The sequence below is a fragment of the Leuresthes tenuis genome, unplaced genomic scaffold (genome assembly GCF_036924035.1).
Source record: "Leuresthes tenuis unplaced genomic scaffold, fLeuTen1.0.hap1 SCAF_1, whole genome shotgun sequence".
Classification (NCBI taxonomy): Eukaryota; Metazoa; Chordata; class Actinopteri; order Atheriniformes; family Atherinopsidae; genus Leuresthes; species Leuresthes tenuis.
In genome coordinates this window covers 2,267,483-2,274,574 of record NW_027325355.1, presented here as the reverse complement: position 1 = coordinate 2,274,574, position 7,092 = coordinate 2,267,483, and positions in this window count along the sequence as shown.

The window sequence follows — 7,092 nt, the reverse complement described above, 5'->3', positions numbered from 1 at the left end:
GGAGGGATGACGTGTGGATGTATGGGACGTGAAAGTGTGTGTGGTGATGATTGGGCCTGGGTCTGGGACTTGCTGTCGCCTGGCCTGCCTGTGCTTCTCCCAATGGGGGGGCGGCGTTGCCTCTCCCCACTCCTCGCGACTTCACCCACCTGTGGGCACGTCTTGACTGCCAGGGCTCTTGGCCAGGGGCACTGGGACAGGCGCTGACCCACTGCGTGGCTGTCTGGGGCGCTTGGCCCTCCCGGGTATTGGGTGGGGCCTCTGCCGGGGGGTTTTGGGGCGCTCGGGCTCCTGGGGCCGGGTCCGGTGCACGGCCCATGTCTGGGCGGCTGGGGCCTGGTGGGGTCGGTGGGCTGTTGCCCCTGGCTCCCGGGCGCCTCTGCCCTATGCTTATGGGGGCTCTGTCCGGGGGCTTCCACTGCTGTCTTCTGGGTGGATGCATGGTTGTCCCTGCGGTGGGCATCCTGGGTTCTGTGCTCCGTGGGGGCTGCTGGTGGCCTGGGTCTTGTGGGCCTCTCTGCCTGTTTCTGATTGCTTGGGGGGGCTGTGGATTGTGGCCGTGTACACTTATACACTCATAAGTAAGAACGGTTATCATGTAGGTCCTGTGCCATGGGTGTTGCATGTTCTCACACACACACACACAATACACATTCATTAGTCCAGTAGCAGTTGATGTATTACCATGTCGCCTCAGGTCATCTATATGCACAGTTGTGATGTATGCGATTGCCACTACTTGTGCTTGTTTTTGTTTGTTTGTGTGTTTGTTTTTTCTCTGCTTGTTTGCATGGTCCTCGCAGTGTTATGTATCGCAAAGAAAACTATTCTCATGAACTGGAAAGCGAAAAACAGTCTGTGTATTAAGCAGTTTAGAAATGTTATTTTAGATCATATTAGCATGGAAACAATGTCTGCCTCCTCAAAACATCAATTGGCTGAATTTCATTCTCTCTGGTCCCCGCTGATTAGCTTTATCACATAGTGGTGGTGGTGGGTTGCTGTCCCGTCGCTCTGGGCGGTTGGGTGTGTGCTGGGGGGGGGGCTGTGTGGCTTTGGGCATCTGGTGGTCTCTCGGGTCGTGGGGACCGGGTTGGTCATTGCTGGGGGGGACTGTGTGTCGGGCTTGGAGGGCAGTTTTGGGGGCTTGCGGGTGGGGCTGTCTTGCTGTGTGGGGCGGGGTCCCTTAGGGGCCTTGGGGTGGTGGCTGCTGGCTCTGTACCGGGTGGCTGGGCCGCTCTGGCGTGGGTGGTGGTGCTGGGCCTGGGCCCTGGTGGCTGGGTTGCCCTGGACATGCCACAGTATGGGTGGGTTGGTGCAGGTCCTGGTGCCAGGCTTGTTGCTCTGGGACCTCCAGGGTGTCCGCAGGTGGTTGTTTTCTTTAGGGTGTTGGGGCGTGCGGTGGGGGGGGTGCTTTTCCCCTGTTGAGGGGGGGGGCCTGGGTGATGGTGGGTCTCAGGCCTGGGCTGCTGCGTCTGGTGTGACCGGGTGGTTTGTTTGTTGTTGTTTGTTTGTTTTTTTGTAGAGGTCCTCCGGGCTGGGATGGGGTTGGGTTGAGTGGGGTTGGACGGGGTGGGTACTTTCTGGGGGTACAGTAGCTCCCGGAATATGGTCGCTGCAAGCCCCAAGCCTGGTGGACATCAGGCCCTCTTGATGTCTTGATGTGTTGGGTCCGAGGTAGCGGGTGCCTATTGCAGCCAGTCCCTGGCTGCCCTCTCTGGGGGAGACTAGCTCTCCCAGTGTATATCCCCATACCCCTCTCCCTTTTGGCTCCTGTACACAGCACACACTCACACATGAAGAGTTTTGGGGGCGTGTGTGTTCTGTGGGGTGTATTGGATGGGGCCACGTAGGTGGTCCCCTTGGCTGCACTCTGCAGTTCCCCGCCCCTGTTTTAATTACACCTTAGACATCACTACTTATCAAACACACACACACACATTAGGTCTTGGGGGGTGGTTGCACTGAGTGGCATCTGGTGGACGGGGCTCTTTGGGTATGTAGGCTGCCCAGAGGGCCGCGCTCCCAGTTCTACAAGGTTGGCTGCCCCTCAATTTTAATCGCTCACTATTAGAAAATATTGAAGAGCCAGAAGGGTGAGGGGAGGGGTCTTCTCACACCCCTGCTTCCTGGTTGCTGCTCGGGAAGGAGTGGCCAGGAGGAATTAATTATTCTGCTGGTTCAGGGTCTGTGGTGGCTGGGGGGCTGCTGGCCCCATGGTGTGCCCACTGTGCTAGACCCCAGCGGAGTCAAGGGAGGGATGACGTGTGGATGTGTGGATGTATGGGACGTGAAAGTGTGTGTGGTGATGATTGGGCCTGGGTCTGGGACTTGCTGTCGCCTGGCCTGCCTGTGCTTCTCCCAATGGGGGGGCGGCGTTGCCTCTCCCCACTCCTCGCGACTTCACCCACCTGTGGGCACGTCTTGACTGCCAGGGCTCTTGGCCAGGGGCACTGGGGCAGGCGCTGACCCACTGCGTGGCTGTCTGGGGCGCTTGGCCCTCCCGGGTATTGGGTGGGGCCTCTGCCGGGGGGTTTTGGGGCGCTCGGGCTCCTGGGGCCGGGTCCGGTGCACGGCCCATGTCTGGGCGGCTGGGGCCTGGTGGGGTCGGTGGGCTGTTGCCCCTGGCTCCCGGGCGCCTCTGCCCTATGCTTATGGGGGCTCTGTCCGGGGGCTTCCACTGCTGTCTTCTGGGTGGATGCGTGGTTGTCCCTGTGGTGGGCATCCTGGGTTCTGTGCTCCGTGGGGGCTGCTGGTGGCCTGGGTCTTGTGGGCCTCTCTGCCTGTTTCTGATTGCTTGGGGGGGCTGTGGATTGTGGCCGTGTACACTTATACACTCATAAGTAAGAACGGTTATCATGTAGGTCCTGTGCCATGGGTGTTGCATGTTCTCACACACACACACACAATACACATTCATTAGTCCAGTAGCAGTTGATGTATTACCATGTCGCCTCAGGTCATCTATATGCACAGTTGTGATGTATGCGATTGCCACTACTTGTGCTTGTTTTTGTTTGTTTGTGTGTTTGTTTTTTCTCTGCTTGTTTGCATGGTCCTCGCAGTGTTATGTATCGCAAAATAAACTATTCTCATGAACTGGAAAGCGAAAAACAGTCTGTGTATTAAGCAGTTTAGAAATGTTATTTTAGATCATATTAGCATGGAAACAATGTCTGCCTCCTCAAAACATCAATTGGCTGAATTTCATTCTCTCTGGTCCCCGCTGATTAGCTTTATCACATAGTGGTGGTGGTGGGTTGCTGTCCCGTCGCTCTGGGCGGTTGGGTGTGTGCTGGGGGGGGGCTGTGTGGCTTTGGGCATCTGGTGGTCTCTCGGGTCGTGGGGACCGGGTTGGTCATTGCTGGGGGGGACTGTGTGTCGGGCTTGGAGGGCAGTTTTGGGGGCTTGTGGGTGGGGCTGTCTTGCTGTGTGGGGCGGGGTCCCTTAGGGGCCTTGGGGTGGTGGCTGCTGGCTCTGTACCGGGTGGCTGGGCCGCTCTGGCGTGGGTGGTGGTGCTGGGCCTGGGCCCTGGTGGCTGGGTTGCCCTGGACATGCCACAGTATGGGTGGGTTGGTGCAGGTCCTGGTGCCAGGCTTGTTGCTCTGGGACCTCCAGGGTGTCCGCAGGTGGTTGTTTTCTTTAGGGTGTTGGGGCGTGCGGTGGGGGGGGTGCTTTTCCCCTGTTGAGGGGGGGGCCTGGGTGATGGTGGGTCTCAGGCCCGGGCTGCTGCGTCTGGTGTGACCGGGTGGTTTGTTTGTTGTTGTTTGTTTGTTTTTTTGTAGAGGTCCTCCGGGCTGGGATGGGGTTGGGTTGAGTGGGGTTGGACGGGGTGGGTACTTTCTGGGGGTACAGTAGCTCCCGGAATATGGTCGCTGCAAGCCCCGAGCCTGGTGGACATCAGGCCCTCTTGATGTCTTGATGTGTTGGGTCCGAGGTAGCGGGTGCCTATTGCAGCCAGTCCCTGGCTGCCCTCTCTGGGGGAGACTAGCTCTCCCAGTGTATATCCCCATACCCCTCTCCCTTTTGGCTCCTGTACACAGCACACACTCACACATGAAGGGTTTTGGGGGCGTGTGTGTTCTGTGGGGTGTAGTGGATGGGGCCACGTAGGCGGTCCCCTTGGCTGCACTCTGCAGTTCCCCACCCCTGTTTTAATTACACCTTAGACATCACTACTTATCAAACACACACACACACACACATTAGGTCTTGGGGGGTGGTTGCACTGAGTGGCATCTGGTGGACGGGGCTCTTTGGGTATGTAGGCTGCCCAGAGGGCCGCGCTCCCAGTTCTACAAGGTTGGCTGCCCCTCAATTTTAATCGCTCACTATTAGAAAATATTGAAGAGCCAGAAGGGTGAGGGGAGGGGTCTTCTCACACCCCTGCTTCCTGGTTGCTGCTCGGGAAGGAGTGGCCAGGAGGAATTAATTATTCTGCTGGTTCAGGGTCTGTGGTGGCTGGGGGGCTGCTGGCCCCATGGTGTGCCCACTGTGCTAGACCCCAGCGGAGTCAAGGGAGGGATGACGTGTGGATGTGTGGATGTATGGGACGTGAAAGTGTGTGTGGTGATGATTGGGCCTGGGTCTGGGACTTGCTGTCGCCTGGCCTGCCTGTGCTTCTCCCAATGGGGGGGCGGCGTTGCCTCTCCCCACTCCTCGCGACTTCACCCACCTGTGGGCACGTCTTGACTGCCAGGGCTCTTGGCCAGGGGCACTGGGACAGGCGCTGACCCACTGCGTGGCTGTCTGGGGCGCTTGGCCCTCCCGGGTATTGGGTGGGGCCTCTGCCGGGGGGTTTTGGGGCGCTCGGGCTCCTGGGGCCGGGTCCGGTGCACGGCCCATGTCTGGGCGGCTGGGGCCTGGTGGTGTCGGTGGGCTGTTGCCCCTGGCTCCCGGGCGCCTCTGCCCTATGCTTATGGGGGCTCTGTCCGGGGGCTTCCACTGCTGTCTTCTGGGTGGATGCGTGGTTGTCCCTGCGGTGGGCATCCTGGGTTCTGTGCTCCGTGGGGGCTGCTGGTGGCCTGGGTCTTGTGGGCCTCTCTGCCTGTTTCTGATTGCTTGGGGGGGCTGTGGATTGTGGCCGTGTACACTTATACACTCATAAGTAAGAACGGTTATCATGTAGGTCCTGTGCCATGGGTGTTGCATGTTCTCACACACACACAATACACATTCATTAGTCCAGTAGCAGTTGATGTATTACCATGTCGCCTCAGGTCATCTATATGCACAGTTGTGATGTATGCGATTGCCACTACTTGTGCTTGTTTTTGTTTGTTTGTGTGTTTGTTTTTTCTCTGCTTGTTTGCATGGTCCTCGCAGTGTTATGTATCGCAAAGAAAACTATTCTCATGAACTGGAAAGCGAAAAACAGTCTGTGTATTAAGCAGTTTAGAAATGTTATTTTAGATCATATTAGCATGGAAACAATGTCTGCCTCCTCAAAACATCAATTGGCTGAATTTCATTCTCTCTGGTCCCCGCTGATTAGCTTTATCACATAGTGGTGGTGGTGGGTTGCTGTCCCGTCGCTCTGGGCGGTTGGGTGTGTGCTGGGGGGGGGCTGTGTGGCTTTGGGCATCTGGTGGTCTCTCGGGTCGTGGGGACCGGGTTGGTCATTGCTGGGGGGGACTGTGTGTCGGGCTTGGAGGGCAGTTTTGGGGGCTTGCGGGTGGGGCTGTCTTGCTGTGTGGGGCGGGGTCCCTTAGGGGCCTTGGGGTGGTGGCTGCTGGCTCTGTACCGGGTGGCTGGGCCGCTCTGGCGTGGGTGGTGGTGCTGGGCCTGGGCCCTGGTGGCTGGGTTGCCCTGGACATGCCACAGTATGGGTGGGTTGGTGCAGGTCCTGGTGCCAGGCTTGTTGCTCTGGGACCTCCAGGGTGTCCGCAGGTGGTTGTTTTCTTTAGGGTGTTGGGGCGTGCGGTGGGGGGGGTGCTTTTCCCCTGTTGAGGGGGGGGGCCTGGGTGATGGTGGGTCTCAGGCCCGGGCTGCTGCGTCTGGTGTGACCGGGTGGTTTGTTTGTTGTTGTTTGTTTGTTTTTTTGTAGAGGTCCTCCAGGCTGGGATGGGGTTGGGTTGAGTGGGGTTGGACGGGGTGGGTACTTTCTGGGGGTACAGTAGCTCCCGGAATATGGTCGCTGCAAGCCCCGAGCCTGGTGGACATCAGGCCCTCTTGATGTCTTGATGTGTTGGGTCCGAGGTAGCGGGTGCCTATTGCAGCCAGTCCCTGGCTGCCCTCTCTGGGGGAGACTAGCTCTCCCAGTGTATATCCCCATACCCCTCTCCCTTTTGGCTCCTGTACACAGCACACACTCACACATGAAGAGTTTTGGGGGCGTGTGTGTTCTGTGGGGTGTATTGGATGGGGCCACGTAGGTGGTCCCCTTGGCTGCACTCTGCAGTTCCCCGCCCCTGTTTTAATTACACCTTAGACATCACTACTTATCAAACACACACACACACACACATTAGGTCTTGGGGGGTGGTTGCACTGAGTGGCATCTGGTGGACGGGGCTCTTTGGGTATGTAGGCTGCCCAGAGGGCCGCGCTCCCAGTTCTACAAGGTTGGCTGCCCCTCAATTTTAATCGCTCACTATTAGAAAATATTGAAGAGCCAGAAGGGTGAGGGGAGGGGTCTTCTCACACCCCTGCTTCCTGGTTGCTGCTCGGGAAGGAGTGGCCAGGAGGAATTAATTATTCTGCTGGTTCAGGGTCTGTGGTGGCTGGGGGGCTGCTGGCCCCATGGTGTGCCCACTGTGCTAGACCCCAGCGGAGTCAAGGGAGGGATGACGTGTGGATGTGTGGATGTATGGGACGTGAAAGTGTGTGTGGTGATGATTGGGCCTGGGTCTGGGACTTGCTGTCGCCTGGCCTGCCTGTGCTTCTCCCAATGGGGGGGCGGCGTTGCCTCTCCCCACTCCTCGCGACTTCACCCACCTGTGGGCACGTCTTGACTGCCAGGGCTCTTGGCCAGGGGCACTGGGGCAGGCGCTGACCCACTGCGTGGCTGTCTGGGGCGCTTGGCCCTCCCGGGTATTGGGTGGGGCCTCTGCCGGGGGGTTTTGGGGCGCTCGGGCTCCTGGGGCCGGGTCC